General features: G+C 36.3%; 1 pseudogene; it reads left to right on the top strand.

Moving 5' to 3' along the window:
• The first annotated feature begins 702 nt into the window (after window positions 1-702).
• Window positions 703-2120, top strand: LOC114518708 (annotated as a pseudogene).
• The last annotated feature ends 13557 nt before the right edge of the window (window positions 2121-15677 follow it).

Genomic DNA, 15677 nt, shown 5'->3' with positions numbered 1-15677 from the left:
AAGAGATGCAAGATGAAGAAGGGGAAGAAACAATAATACTTACAACTGAAAAATCTGTCAAGGACCAATTAAAATTTGTTATGTGTGAAGAGTCCATTGCCACAACCTTTGGTGTTTGCTTTAAATGTGGAAGTCACTGCTCTGTTTCAGTGAAGAGTATCATTGGAAGCTATTGTACAATTTTGATCACATGTTCTCTTCAGCAGCACATGATATATCATGGACAACAGGCCCCCTTATAAATAGATTACCTGCTTTTAACCTACTTTTGGCTTCTAGTATTCTAACCACTGGAATGGGGTTGAACAAAATAATGAGATTTTTGGAGTCATTAAACATTTTGTGCTTCAAGAGACAAGAGTTAACGAGTATACAAGGTATACAAATCATATAACTAATGTACATATGTTCATGATAATTTCAAAATTTTTAAAAAATGCACTCATGAAGTATTGGATCGTGATTGGCTCAAGCAAGGTATGATGCCTATATATTGATCTGGGGCCGGTTGTATCAAAGGCGTTTAAGTCGCTAACCACCGTTTAAATTGCTATCCACCGTATAAAATTTAAACGCTCGAGAAATCGCGTTGTACGAAGCCCGTTTAGCACTATCCGTCCGTTAAATTTTGCCTATCCACCGTGTAAACTTAAACGGTCTCTTGAGACCGTTTAAGTCGTTATACGGCGGATAAATAGTTATTTTCTTAACAAAATGGCGTACAGGTTACCTGGCGTTCATTTTTATGCTCTTCCAAGAGTTAATAGACGAGCCGATAGAATTTTCAGGCGTGAAATAGACGATGTGTTGATGTACTACAGCGACAACGAGTTACAGCGACGCTATCGCTTCGGTCGACAAACCATTAGGTACATTACTCATCTAGTTGAAGACGAAATACGTCCAACAACAAACCGTAGCCAGTTAGTTTCCGCGATAAATCAGGTGCTAATAACACTACGATTCTTGGCATGTGGTAGCTTCCAACAAGTTACCGGAGACACGCTAGCAGGCTTGGATAAATCTACAGTGTGTAGAATTATCCGGCGAGTGACGGTGGCTCTTTCTCGGAGGCTTCACGAGTTTGTGAAGTTTCCAGAGACCCAATAACAACGAGACATCGTGAAGCAGGGTCTGTACGAGATCGCAAACTTTCCGTGTGCAATCGGTGTCATTGATGCGTCCCATATCCGAATCATTGCGCCAACAGTCAACGAGTGGGATTTCGTGAATCGCAAACAATATCACAGCATAAATGTACAAGGAATTTGTGACCACAAAGGTACTACATCTACGTAAAACTTTTACACTCTTTTATCACCATAATTTTAAAAATGCCGCAGGCCGCAAGCGTAAATATTAATAGGCCACGCATGCTCAATAGCTTTGTTATTGTCAATAAATATAATAGAATATTAAAGTAAGCCGGGTGTTTGTTCCGGGTGTATATACGTGCAGGAAATAATCAGGGAAAATCATGTTATATTGTTATCATGACATGAAATGAATCAAATCAGTCATTGCATGGTCACATTAAAATATTATACGTCAAGGAAAAATCTTCAATGGACAACACGCTTATATCATTACTGCTCAATTAATTAACAGCTTAATGCTAACTATTTTTTTTAATTTTAATAGGGAAATTCACCAACATTGTTGCAAAATGGCCAGGATCGACACATGATAGCCACATCTTCCGGTCATCTAACATCCACCATCGGTTAGAGGGCACAAATTTTGAAAATGGTGTCTTGATTGGAGACAGTGGGTATGCTTGCCTACCATACCTTATGACCCCCTACGCCGAACCTCAAACCCAACCCCAAAGAAGATTCAACCGAGCATTAAAAGTAACCAGATCCCTCATTGAACGAGTGTTTGGTATTCTAAAACGACGTTTTCATGTTCTGCATTCGGAAGTTCGAATGAGTCCAGAAAGGGTGTGTACCATTGTTGCTGCGTGTTGTATTCTGCACAACATTGCTATCGACCACAATGAGCCATTGCCTGAAGTTGAGGATGACAGGCACTGGAATGAAGATGAGGATGATGAATTCGTGGGGATCGAGACAGGGCAAGCAGTGAGAGAACACATTGCACACACTTACTTTGAATGAATTGCAACAATTAATAATTTAAAATATTGAACAATTTGCATTTACATTAATTATATGAAATACTGTTATTTATTTTCATGTGTTATTTATACAAACTGAAAGGTTTTGGTTCATGGCAACCTGCAAGATAAAACAAACTTCTTGACATTTCCAGCTAAGGCAGCTCGATCCCTATGAAGGGCCTAATTAGCTCAAAATGTCAAGAATTAAGTTAGTCTTATCTTGCAGGCTGCCATGAACCAAAACCTTTCAGTTTGCAAACTTTGCCATTTTTGGCAAAAGTTGTATCACATGTTTCAACATTATATGTACATATTTTATACAATTTTACATACATTGTAAACTTAAAATATTAAAATGAAATTATTTTTTACAAAGAATAGTTCAAATGAAATAAAGCACCACTTTCTGTTGTTTGCATGGTAATGTTTACAATTGTTTCCTTATCTGGGCAAGGTTTGCTCCCCCAAAAAAATGTTAGGCCAGTCACTATACTCTAAAAATTTCGAAGACAACAGAAAGTAGTGCTGTGCAATATTCTAATTGTTGTCAACAATGGTAATAACAGGTCGACTCCTTGCCAAAAGCTCTTGAATCTCAAGCCTTAACTTCTGATTCATGAGTTGCATGTTCTCTACCTCCATCTCAATTTTCTTCTTCTCTATGGTCAGGACCTCCAGTTGCATTTGCTGGATGTCCTGTGTAGAAACCTTGCGTTTCTTTGCAGCCGGTGGTTTCACTGGTTTGGGTGGAGGAGATAAATCACATATCTCTTGCGATGGCTCAGACAGCTCTGATGTTGTTGGCTGTGCTGTTGCTTCAAGTATTTCCGTTATTGAGTCAGATATTATACTATCGGACTCAATAACAGAATGGCTCATTGCACATTCAGGCTGGGATGTTGTAACACAAGTTTCTATAAAATACATATACTGTAAGTTTTAGGTTGCATAGTCTTCAATATTAGTGTATAATTTTTCAGTTAAAATGCAAATATTAAGCTGTTTAGGGCTGCATCAGTGGTATAAGGCAAAAGGCTAAGCATTTAAATGTTGTAAATGCAATCATCCCAGGGTGTCAGCTAAGCTTACTAGTATTAATACAAACATTACAAGGGTGATAAACTGAACGAAACATTTTGCAACAAAATACTTTGTGCTTTTTATACATTTTGAAGTATTTGAGATTACATGAAAGTATGACTGAATGATGACAATCTTTAGAAAGAACCCACTAAGCACTGCCTGAATGTTGCAATATTAGTGAAGAAAACCGCAACAACTATTTTATTAACTGAAGCGTTAATATACTTATCTTTCAAATAGTATTGTATTGTGTATTTATATTAAGTAGCCTGTCAGCCTGCCAAACAAAGGATATGGTTCCATTGTAACTATGTAATTTCCATAAGGTCAGGTATCACTACTTTGAAAACAATTTAATATGAAACAAAGCCATAAAGCACAAAAAAAACAACGACGAATCGACGATATGGCTTGCGAGTCGCGAAATCTGTTGCCATATTTATTTTAAAATATTTACAGAATTTTTTTTGCGCATGACACTGGCACTTACCTGACTCAATGCCACCTACAATCCCTGAGAACCCAGGTTCGTCCCCAAAAAGGTCTTGGATTCGCAAACTCGTTGCTTTCGGCGGGGCTGGCGGCCTTCCTCCCCGGTCTTTCCATAGCATTTTTGTCTCGGCAAAAATCTTTTCGCGCCTCATTTCTCATAGCCCTCCATTTCTCCCATACGTCGGACGAGCTCCTTTTCGCTACGCCAAGAGAATTGACCTTGTCGGAAATGTTTTGCCAAACGGCTTTCTTTCTTTGATTCGTTAGGGTTGACGAGAATTTTTCACGAATTGTTCCTATATTTTCTTCGGCCAATTGCAAAATTAATGCACATTCAGCCGAAGAAAAATTTGGCTTTCTTGCGCGTTTGCTGTCCATTTTCCGTTTTTCCCGCCCTTACTACGGGCGGAAAAAACCGGTTTACTCTGGTTATATCTGATTTATCCAGCGGATAGTTAAACACGACGCTAAACGGGCTTTGTACAACGCAATTTTATGCACCGTTTAACTATCCGCCGGATAACAAATTTATACGCTGGATAGCAGCTAAACACCGTTTAGCTTAAACGCCGTTGATACAACCGGCCCCTGTATAATTAACATGACTTTGTACACAGGCTCATTCGTATATGCCCACTTCCAAAATTACTATTTTTTAGGTTCTGCAGCACACAAAAAATTAAAAGAAATTTTAACCTGACCCAGACTGGTAACTGCAATTCGAAAGCTTTCAGACTACCACCAAACATCCTCATTGGAAGCAAAACATGCACTGGACAACCAATGTGCCAATTTCAAGAAGACATACTGTATGTACTTTGTGTGAATAGTAAATCACAATAAGTGGATCATTTTATTTTATTTCAGGTTGTTTTGTTCCAATATGCATTACAACGAAAATTCACAAAGGAAACAGGCCAAGACACAACAGGGGGAAGACCGGTGGACATACAGTATGTACTTTGTGTGAATAGTAAATCACAATAAGTGGATCATTTTATTTTATTTCAGGTTGTTTTGTTCCAATATGCATTACAACGAAAATTCACAAAGGAAACAGGCCAAGACACAACAGGGGGAAGACCGGTGGGCAGTCATTTACCCAAAGGTTCACAAAGGGGAAAAATCAATTGCCAGAAAAATAAAAGAAGAAGCAACATACAGTAAGTTTTATTAATGATAACAAAATAAAAAATTATATTACAGTATATACTGCAGTGAGTGTTTGTCACAACATCCAACAGTACATCTATTTCACTCATAAGTTTCTGTTCTAAATGTTATTTAATTAGAATATATAGAAGCAGTCCAGCTTGAAACTCTCAAACTGCGAGAAAAATACCGCACCATAAAGGCAGCACAAAAGCATGCTGATGCTGTTTTACCTAAAGAACCCATGACCCTAGTAGACAAATACCTGTGTGGTAATGAAGCAGAATCCAAGGCATCTGTTGTTGCCAGGAGGTATAGCAGATTTTCCAAACCAGCGTATCGAGTTGAAAATTAATCCGTCTGCAGATGTTCTGGAAAATGTGCTACTGTGAGGTGTGCTTGTAAAGCACTTGGGAGCAAATGTTCGCCAGGTTGCCAATGTAAAACAGACATCTGTTCAAACATGTAGATATTGTATATAAAGGTATCCATGTAACCTGTTGTAACATAGAATAATCTAACTTGCATGACCACGGTCAGTATTTACTTTGCGAACTTGAAGTGAGTGTGTAAACCAGTCAGGGAAGCAAATTCTTTTCGGACGCAAGTATATACACACGCAATGGGAAAACTCTGCGCACCTTTTTTCCCAAAATAGTAAAAACCCATCTCGAGCACCTTCTGTAAGAAACAAGACAATATAGTTTATGCGTTTGTTCCAACTGATCATCGCCAAGCGGCCAATTCTCTTCTAAATATTGCAACACATTAATATCAAGGACGTCCTTCAATAGCATATTTTGCACAAACGAAGACAGGCTTGTTATACAACTTAATTCTTTATTTTGTGCCGTTGTATGTTTATCGTCGTATTCATTGTACTCCAATACTTTCTTGTGGCAGCAGAAGCTTTCAATAGTCTTCTCCATTATCGTACATTTACCGCACTTACACCAGTCGAGGGTAGTACAACGCCAAGCATTGGCCGCTTTGAATTCTTTGTCAAATTCATCCTCTTCTGACACAGAATCTTCACTCGAAACGTCACTATCCATGCCTTCATCCCCTTTATTCGACTCAAATATGTACGGTTCAATAATCTGCACTTTGCTGTCTTTTATTTCAGTAGTTTTGACGCTTTCTTTACTAGCCATATTGAAACGTATATATTAGGCGAAAACAACAACCCAGGTTGTGACGTCACACAGACACTTCAGAATAACTCTAATTTGTTCGAAATTTAATCAAAGATGGCGGATGAGGGCGCATTACACCAGTATAAACAATCGCGATTTTCTGAAGATGCAATTGTCTGAAGACTAAACTTTTACTGATTTTTAATATGTTATAGGGTGGGCTTTATTTTGAAGTAAAAAATATATATATTGCCATTTCCCTTTAACCTAAAGTTTTCAAATGGTATTATCCCAGATGAGTTATCACATTAGTAACCCCAATTTTTAAGAGCAATGAAGAAAACAGATTTGAAAACTACAGACCAATATCTGTACTAAATTGTTTTGATAAATTACTTAAAAACCTAATTGTAAGATTAATGAAATTTATTAATAAGAACAATATATTACTTGACTTGACTTTACTAATAAAATTACTAAAGCAATACTTGACTTTACTGATAAATTACTAAAGAAATTGAAGAAGAAAAATTTACTGTTGGCATTTTTCTTGACTTGTCAAAGGCTTTTGATACAATTAATCACAAGATTCTGATATGCAAACTTGAACATTACACTTTAGTGGTGTTGCTAAAACATGGCCCTCAAGAAGTTCGGCTTAAGCAAAGCCTTGTGGATCTGTGCTTAAGGGGGTATTAGGGCCATTGTGTATTAGGGCCATTATTGTTTCTGTTATGTATTAATGATATTGAAAATTGCAGTGAATTCATTTCAATTATATTATTTGACAGTAACATACTTTATGGCCATACTTGTATAAAAACTCTTAGTTAGATCATCCAGGCAGAACTGGACAAAATTACATATTTGCTAAATGTCAATAAACTATCTATCAATGCAAAAAAAAACAAGAAAAAACACTACATTTCTTGGAGTTATCATTGACAAGTTTCTAACCTTTTGGTAAGAAAGAAAATGGTGAAATGCACTGCTATGATTTCAAAAATTTTACATTACTGAATTTCCTAAAGCTAATTTATTATTCACTAGTTTATCCATATCAAACTTATGAAAACCTCATTTGGGGTCACACCTAAAAATTGAGTATTCGAAAATTAATGAAGATTCAAAAAAAAAGATATTACGGCTAATGACTTTTAAAAGTTATTTTGAACACACCAAACCAGTTTTCCAAAAATTACAAATTTTGAATATATACATATTAAATGTTATTTAACAAGTCTTTTCATGGTGAGATATTTCCATGTGCAAAATTTACCACAAATTTTCACAAGTTATTTCTTGAATAGTAAAGATATAAGTACAAAAAAAATGCTATATAGAACAAGCTACAGGAATTAAGGGAATTGATTTTTGGAATAATCTTCCCACACAATATAAAAAATGCGATTATATGGTACTTAAAAAAACTATAAAAAAAGTACTTTCTATCTTTAAACGTAAACTAACATTTTCACTATACAAGTAAATGTCTGTATAATATATATACATGCATTTATCTCCTGTTCTTTATTGTCTTCTTCAGACCTACTCCGGGTTCTAAAGTTGCCTAAAGTCACCTTAAATCACCTAAAGTGGCCTTAAATGCCTAAAGTTATGGTAATTTGCTTGAAGTAAGCAGAAGTGGCTTTGCACTTTATTCTCTCAAGTTACCCTAACCTCTCTAATTTCCTTTAAGCCTGGTTTTCATATGTGGTAATTCATCAGCAATGCTCTACAATCTATTGTTGATGATCAATGAAGTATATAATTTTCTTTGATAGAGAAAGCATTTTAGGCATCAATGAGTACTGACAAAAGTCATTGCCAATGAATTATGACATATGAAAACCAGGTCTTAAAAGATGCATTCCTAACTTAAACCAATACAAAGGAGTAAACACCTCCTTGTTTATACAGTAAATGGTAAAAATGAATTTATTTCCTTCAGATTAGATTAGGTAGATTTAGATTTTGGATTAGGGCTAACCAATGATTTTATTCAACATCGTCAGATGAATACAATGTTTATAGTGCATCTTTGTTTTATACAACATCATTTTTACTTTAAGGTCGTCTATGACTACGAACCTCAAAATAAATTGCATTAATTAAATTTGTCTTTTGAAACGAAACCATTATAAGGTTGAACAACAGACAACAAATTTAATACACAATTAAACTCTGTTTTCCACGTATGAAACAGGCCTCATATGAAGATAGGAGAAGAGTCACCATGTTTTGAAACGTGCGTTGCTTGCCTATTTTTAAGTTAGGTTTTTTTTACAAATTTTTAGGAATCTATGAATTTTTGCAACAGCTATATAAAACATCAGCATGTATAAAACATCAATTTGTAGAAAAGCCCCCTATATTTATTGGTGCGGAGTTTTCGGTCCTATAACCCAGGTCTTCATAAGTGCGAAAGGTTTTAAAAAGATTTTAAACTTGCAACCATTTTGGCGAACGATAACGTGCCCACTTAGCGTGTTTTCTGTGTTAACACAAACTGTTACAAAAAAGTTATTGTTCAAAAAAATAATAGCACTGATGAAGGCCCAGGTTAACAGAGGAAAACACAGCATATAATAACAAATATGAACAACAATTTATGACTAATGTTTTAAGTGTTGTAGCTAGTACATTATATTTCTCATAGGAATATTTTCTCTTTAATCGTATGAGCAGGGCGACAAAATGACAACAGCTAAAAACATGCAAGCAACCATTTTTAGTTTCATAAAAATATTGAGATAAACCATAATTTAAATACTAATCGAAGTATATTAGTGTATGCTTTCATCATCAGTCTAATTATGTAAATGCCCTTGGAGAATGTCACGGGTCAGAACTGCGGCCCTGACCGTGAATTTGACAAGACTGTTGCTGGCGAGATAATGCTGGATGACAATTTGGCCTGTTTTTCCATTAGCTAGTGACTGACAAAGTGGTTATTCATCCAGGCTTTCAAGTGTAATATGATATCTGCTGCTATAGCACAGTGTTTCTCTTGTAAATGTTGAATCAATGCTCTTAGCTGGTTCATTGTACTGAGCACAATTATCTGCGCACAAATAGGACATATAACTTGGAATGGGTGTATAACAAAATCTGCATCTCCTAGAACAAGTCCAACGCCTGCTTTTTAATTTGTCAAACTCTAGAAGAAAATGCGAATCATCAGCAGTCAGTTTGTCACATCTGGCTGTCCACTTAGCATCAGGGAATCCCTGTTTCCTTTGCCCTTCAGCACTGTGTAAACCCATTTCCTGTTTCAATAACTCGGACAATGTTTCTTTCATCCTAGTCTTTCTTGGCGTCATCAAAAAGCGTGGCCCTTGAAACAAATACCTCTGACGTCTTCCCTTCTGTTACTGTATTTTTGTCCAGAATGTCAAGTGCACATCATCTCATGATTGGTTTTTGGAATTCTTGGAGTTGTTACAGGATTGTTGCAATCACACCTGCATAGTAAACACATTAGAGAAGTATGAAAAAGATATAATTACATATTCGATAATGTATAATTGATCAACAACTGAACTTACGTTACAGTCAATGTTTGACTAAGTGTCCACTTTAGATGATGACAAAAAACAACAGTTAAAGAATTTTACCTGTCTGAATAATCTGAATGAGTTTCCAGGTTTTCATCGCAGATAATGCTTGGTGGATCACTGCTATGTGCAGCAACAGTAACTTGTTCATCATTCCTTATTGAGTGTATTTAGTTGTACACTAATTAAACAGGATATTTTGAGAAATAACACATACTTAAGGTGACTCCTTAGGGTTTTGAGAATTTTTTAAGTGCAGGTTTGATGATGCAGAATTAAGAACCAACATTGTAAACTATAGATTAAAATTAGCTTTAACGTATTGAGTACCATGTTTGAAATAAGAAAATATTGATTGGCCAATTATAGAAGCTGTTGCCATGGGAACAATGACGTTTCAATATGGCCACCAATTATCATTAAATTACGATTATTTCACAAACTCTTCGGTGAAATGTCTTCTTTTTCCACTGAACATTTTTCCAGATGGTTAGTAATTGACAGGACAATTTTAAGAAAAAGTTATTGATACAAAAAAAATTAAAGGGGGAAAATATGGTCTTACGCAATTAAAAAAATATCCTATCAATAACTTTCTTTTAAAATTGTCCGGTCATTTACTAAATGACCTGCAAAGCATTCGGTGTAAAATAAAAAAAATCACCGAAGGATTCACAAAATAATTGCAATTAAATTATAATTAGCGCCCATGCTGAAACCTCATTGTTTCCATAGCAACAGCCTTCATAGTTAATCTGTCAACAGATTCTCATCTCTAACGTATTCCACAATATAATCAAAAGTATTATTGATCTTTAGTCTGCAATATTGGTGCTTAATTTGCCACAACAAACCTACTATCTAGAATTTTTACAAAACTCTAGGGAGCCACCTTAAACATATGCAAAAAGTAGGCTAATTATTACCGAACTCCATTATCGGAGTAATAAGAAAATTATAACAGAAGAATATAGACCTTTTACTTAGGTATAATACCTAAGAAACCTATGAGAAATGATTCGGTTCTCCTTTTTGTTTGATGAACAAGTAGGGACAAAACAAATTGAAACATGATTACAATTGATGGCTGTCTTCTTGGTCTATATAGACCTGGGCACTGTAAAACATGGGCGGGAAAGCACCAATATAGTCGTCCGAACTATGTGTGATGCATCAAAGGCCTGGCACCAGTGCGTATATCTTAAAAAATACAAATAAAGGTGTCTTTCACACTGTACCGGATACATTTCATATTGGATTTTGTATCAAATCCAGTGTCAAAAATGTGCTTTGTTCACAGGGTACGGGATTGGCAAGGATTCACTTAGAGGCTGCTCTCTTGTTCAAAATGGCCACCAACAAAACAAAACCAATGAGAAAGATACTTTTTGGAAGGATAGCGAAGTACAGCCTTTTCGTTAGAGTGTGTCAAAGAGTTTGTATGTAGCCTTTTTTATTTGCTAACAAGGTTTGTTGTTGTCAATTTTTTTGCGAGCAGCCTTCTCTGACAAAAAAATATGTGGTTAAAGCATAAAGATCTCTATTTGAATTTGCATAAAATTTGTGATGCCAATCATCATAGCAAGAAAATATTCTACTGAAATTCATGTTTATTTGCGTAACTTCGAATTGAAAATGGCTCCAAATTTTTGCCTCTGGGGTCTAACAGGTACAACCAAAATTTAAAAACCCCAAATAATTTTGAAATTTTACAGGATAAAATCAGACTTAGCCTTGTTTCTGTGTAACTTGCAAAGGGCCTCCTGCTCTTTTTCGAATAAGTCTATGAGGGCGCTGTAAAAAACGTTGGGGAAACAGCTGTACTACCTGTGTTAAGTATGTGCGATGTGCAATCTGATACATTTCGTACCACTTTTCCGGAGGCGGAGGAAATTGACTCTGCTGTGAAGGTGGTATCAAAACCAATCCGATACTTTCAAAAATTATTAGGAATGATAATTAGGAAAATTAGAAAGAGAACAAAGAAAGAGAAATAGCAATTGATGACATATCCAGTCTCATTGCAAATATAGCTAGAGCAGCTGCTCATCCAATTTTCAGTAGCTTTAGCGATGATCCCAAAGAATCAAAATGAAGCAACCAGCAAAATCGCCCAAGACACAGACAATAAAAGAAGTAATTTCACAGCAACAAAGTAAACAGTTGCATGGAAGTATATTCCACACTTCTACAAGGGCTCAAACAACCAGGAAGCAGAATGCACAATGCGAAAGAATGAAGAGTCAGAAAGGGGGGTTAGAGATTCAGAATAAAATAGTCCTGTAAACACCAAAGCAAAGCGGCATCGCCACAAGATTCCTATTGGACTGATAATCGTACCAGTAAAGGTCAGAGCAGCCGGAAGCGATAAAGTCGTTCAGACATATGTGTTTCTCACTGGAGGATCCAATATCTCATTCTGCTCAGAAAATCTAATAAAATAGCTAAATATTGAAGGTGAGCCGAAGAACCTTTCGTTGACAACCCTGGGAAAAGCAAACAGCAAAACACAAAGCTCTATTGTGAGACTGGAACTCTCCGATTTACGAAATGAGAACCACATATCCATAAGGACAGTATTCTCAACGCTAGAGTTGCCTGTGACAACAAGAAACCATGCATCTCAGTGGGCACATTTATTGAACTTCTAGTTGGATAAAATAGATGTTGAGGTTGGGTTACTCACAACGTGCTAGAACCGATCAAAATTAGGAGTCAAGATGGCGGCCTGTATGGAACCAGAACAATTTTGGATGGGTCATTAATGTTCCACTTGGGAAATCATGTACCACACCACACACTACCAACTTAATGAGTACAGAAGACACCAGCTTAGAAGAGCAATCTTGAAACTACTGCAATTTGCCCACTTTGTCATGAGAAGACCAACACTCCTTGTATATCATGAGTTGCTTTGCCAGACTAGAAAGGGTAAATTACAAAATAGCATTACCCTGGAAGCAAACCCTGCTAGATATGCCGAACAACAAGACAAGGCAGAACATCGTCTTGAACTCCTAAAGGAACAATTAGAGAGAGATAAAGATGAACACTTGTGCAAATGGTTATCTCATTCCCATCCAGTCTGATTTATTGAGGACTTGATTTACTTTGATAGCTTGGACCTGAGAGTCTACTTTATAATTATTGTACTTGATATACGATTTTACTTATAGGACTCAGTAGTCAGTTGGTTCAGTAGTGCACTAGTCAATACCAAAAGGTAGCAGTGTACTGTAGCTGTCTCTTCCTGTATTACTTTACTTTTTTAGCCCAAAATCATGGTTTAAAAAACTCCACTTTATGGAAGGAGTTATTTTCCAAACATGACTGCTCATCATAGTTCTGTGGCAGGTTCATTCAGTATTTTCATTATTGACTGTAATCCAATTTTTTGAACAGGTGAAATTCCAATGTTATTGTGATGAAGAGCATTCTCCAGCAATTCATTGTGTTTGCTGAGTCAGCTGCTCTGTTTTATATTCAACACTAGAAACCTACAAGACAAAATAACATAATTTTTGGAACACACCACAATAGTCCTAGGTCATAGAATGTGGTAGGGGAGGTAGGAGCACAGAAAGAAGATAAAGAATAACTTACCATGTTGATGATTTTTTTGACATACAATAAATATGTTTTTGATAAAATAATATACAATTAATATATTCAAGATACACATACAGGATAAAATTTTAGCTCAGCGGATAAAGTGAAATGGGACTATACCAGAATCCCATTAAACTATACTTTGCCAATTTATAATGCACTGCTATTGGTAGTCTGTGCTAAATGATCTAGGCGGTTTTCTTCCTCAAGCCTGTATTGTAAATTAGATGATGACTTCAAGCTCGTTATATGTTCATATGTCATAAGCTCAATGACACAAGATGAAAGCGACTTTACTCTGCTTATACCAACATAAAAAACTCCAGTTGTTCCTTCTGATTTGCCAATATCTATCCAAGCTTTTGGAAGAGTTAGTCCTTGGCTCTTGTGTATTGTTAGAGCCCATGTAAGTCTTAGAGGCAACTGTAGCCGCTCATGAAAAGCAGTTTCTGACTGAGACGTGACTGTGATTGGACATATTGGAACACAAGATGGTTTGTTCACATTAAAAAGAGACCTCTATAGTTCTTAGGGGCTGATTACATGGGTCATTTTCAACCCTGGGGATGAATTCAGCCTTGTTGACTGAGATGAAAATTTTTTGGATTACATGAATAATTTCAACCCCGGGGCTGAAAACTTCAGCCTTGGGTTTGAAAATGCCCGCGAATAATAAAAAACCGTGGGAAATTCGTAAACATGGCCAGTGAAAATTTTAGAAGAATCGTGATGCTTGTTTTTTTCAATTTGGGGTAATGATAACGTTGATATTGCAATGTTATGCTATGATCATAGCGTATAAGCGTTTACAACAGAAGTGGACGTTGCTGCTTAGCGCTTATTTGTGCTCAAAGAAAAATAAATGGGTTGCAAGGAGGAAGCATCTCATGCTTCGTAGACTACATCGGAAACCGAGAACGACATGGGTGGTAAATGGAAAAAAACAGACCAGTGGTGGAAAAATTTAGCAGGTGAAAATATCCCACCCGGAACTTGGAAAAAATGTTTAGAATGAGCAAAGAATGCTTTTTCAAATTAGTAACCGAATTGGACCCAGTGATTAGGCCAAACACCCCAAACTACAGATTCCTTCCAACTGATAAAAAAGTAGCGGTCACTTTGTACTACCTTAAAGACACGGGCTCATTGTGGATGACGGCAAATACATTTGGTATCCACCAATGTACGGTTACAAAAGTGATAACAGAGGTATGTTCAGCCATAAACAGGGTGTTGGGACTGAAATATATCTATTTACCGAGGAATAAGGATGAAATGAGGCAAAAGGCTTCAGAATTCGAACTGAAATTTGGCATGATACAGGCTTTCGGCGCCATTGACGGGACGCATATTGCACTCAAACGCCCACCGCAAAATTTGCAAGATTTCTTCAACTATAAACAATTTTTTTCTCTGAATGTCCAAGCTGTGTGTGACAGCAACAGTAATTTCATGGACGTGGAATGCAGATGGCCAGGCTCGGTGCATGATGCAAAAGTTTTTGTGAACTCATCTGTTTGCAAAAAACTTAATAGTGGACAGCTAACTACCACAAACCTCACACCTCAGAATGGTGTACCTAACTACCTTATTGGAAACCCTGCATACCCCCTCACTCAATTCTGTTTGAAGGAGTATCAGTCTTGCTCGAATAATGGTCAAGTGATATTTAATAACATGCTTCGATCAGCCAGGAACCCGATCGAATGTGCCTTTGGGAGGTTGAAGGCCCGCTGGGGATTTTTAAGTCGAAAAGTGGATTTGAAATTTGATTCCATACCAACTGTTATATATAGTTGCTTCGTTTTACACAATTACTGTGAAAGGAATAAAGGTGATTTGTTGGATCAGGATGAAATTCACTCTCAGATGCAACAACATGTGCATGATGAAGTGCCAAATATGCCAGATCAAGTGTATTTGTACAATAACTTGGAAGGGGAACTTGTTCGAACAATTGTAACAGAATATATTACACACAATTTACCAGATAATTATTACTGAAAAAATTAAGCATTGAAGGTCAATCTCATTGAAATCAACAACAATCAATCCAGACACTGCTTAGGCATGCCAACACAAAATGTCCTGACTTTTTATACACAAACTCTCAGTCTAAATTAGGGATATTTGACCAATCAGAGTTTAACATGTTTAAAAGGTTTAAGCTCACATTCATATAATAATGTAAATACAGACTGTACCCATCACAGAAAAGACTGTTTTACCAAACTAGTTTACATTAGTTTAAATACACAATATATATTTGTGTTGTAAAATTTTATCCTTCCTTGTGAGCATTATAAAAAAATAGCAATGTAACATAAGTTATATAACATAATGTAACATATGCAATGCAGCATAACATAAACTCAAATATAAAGTTCTTCGCTTCAGTTTAGAACAATTGGCTGTATCGTTTCGCTCAATTTGGTCTGCTGTGGCCATCCCAGCATCTACACTGTGTGAAAGAGGAGTAACAGAATCGGATACAGGGTCATTGTTATGATCGTTAAAAAAATCCTG

The sequence above is a fragment of the Dendronephthya gigantea genome, unplaced genomic scaffold (assembly GCF_004324835.1).
Source record: "Dendronephthya gigantea isolate DGI-Jeju-01 unplaced genomic scaffold, DenGig_1.0 000011F, whole genome shotgun sequence".
In the NCBI taxonomy this organism is placed as follows: Eukaryota; Metazoa; Cnidaria; class Anthozoa; order Malacalcyonacea; family Nephtheidae; genus Dendronephthya; species Dendronephthya gigantea.
The sequence above is the reverse complement of the archived record's forward strand: the minus strand, read 5'-3'. Positions and strand labels throughout refer to the sequence as shown.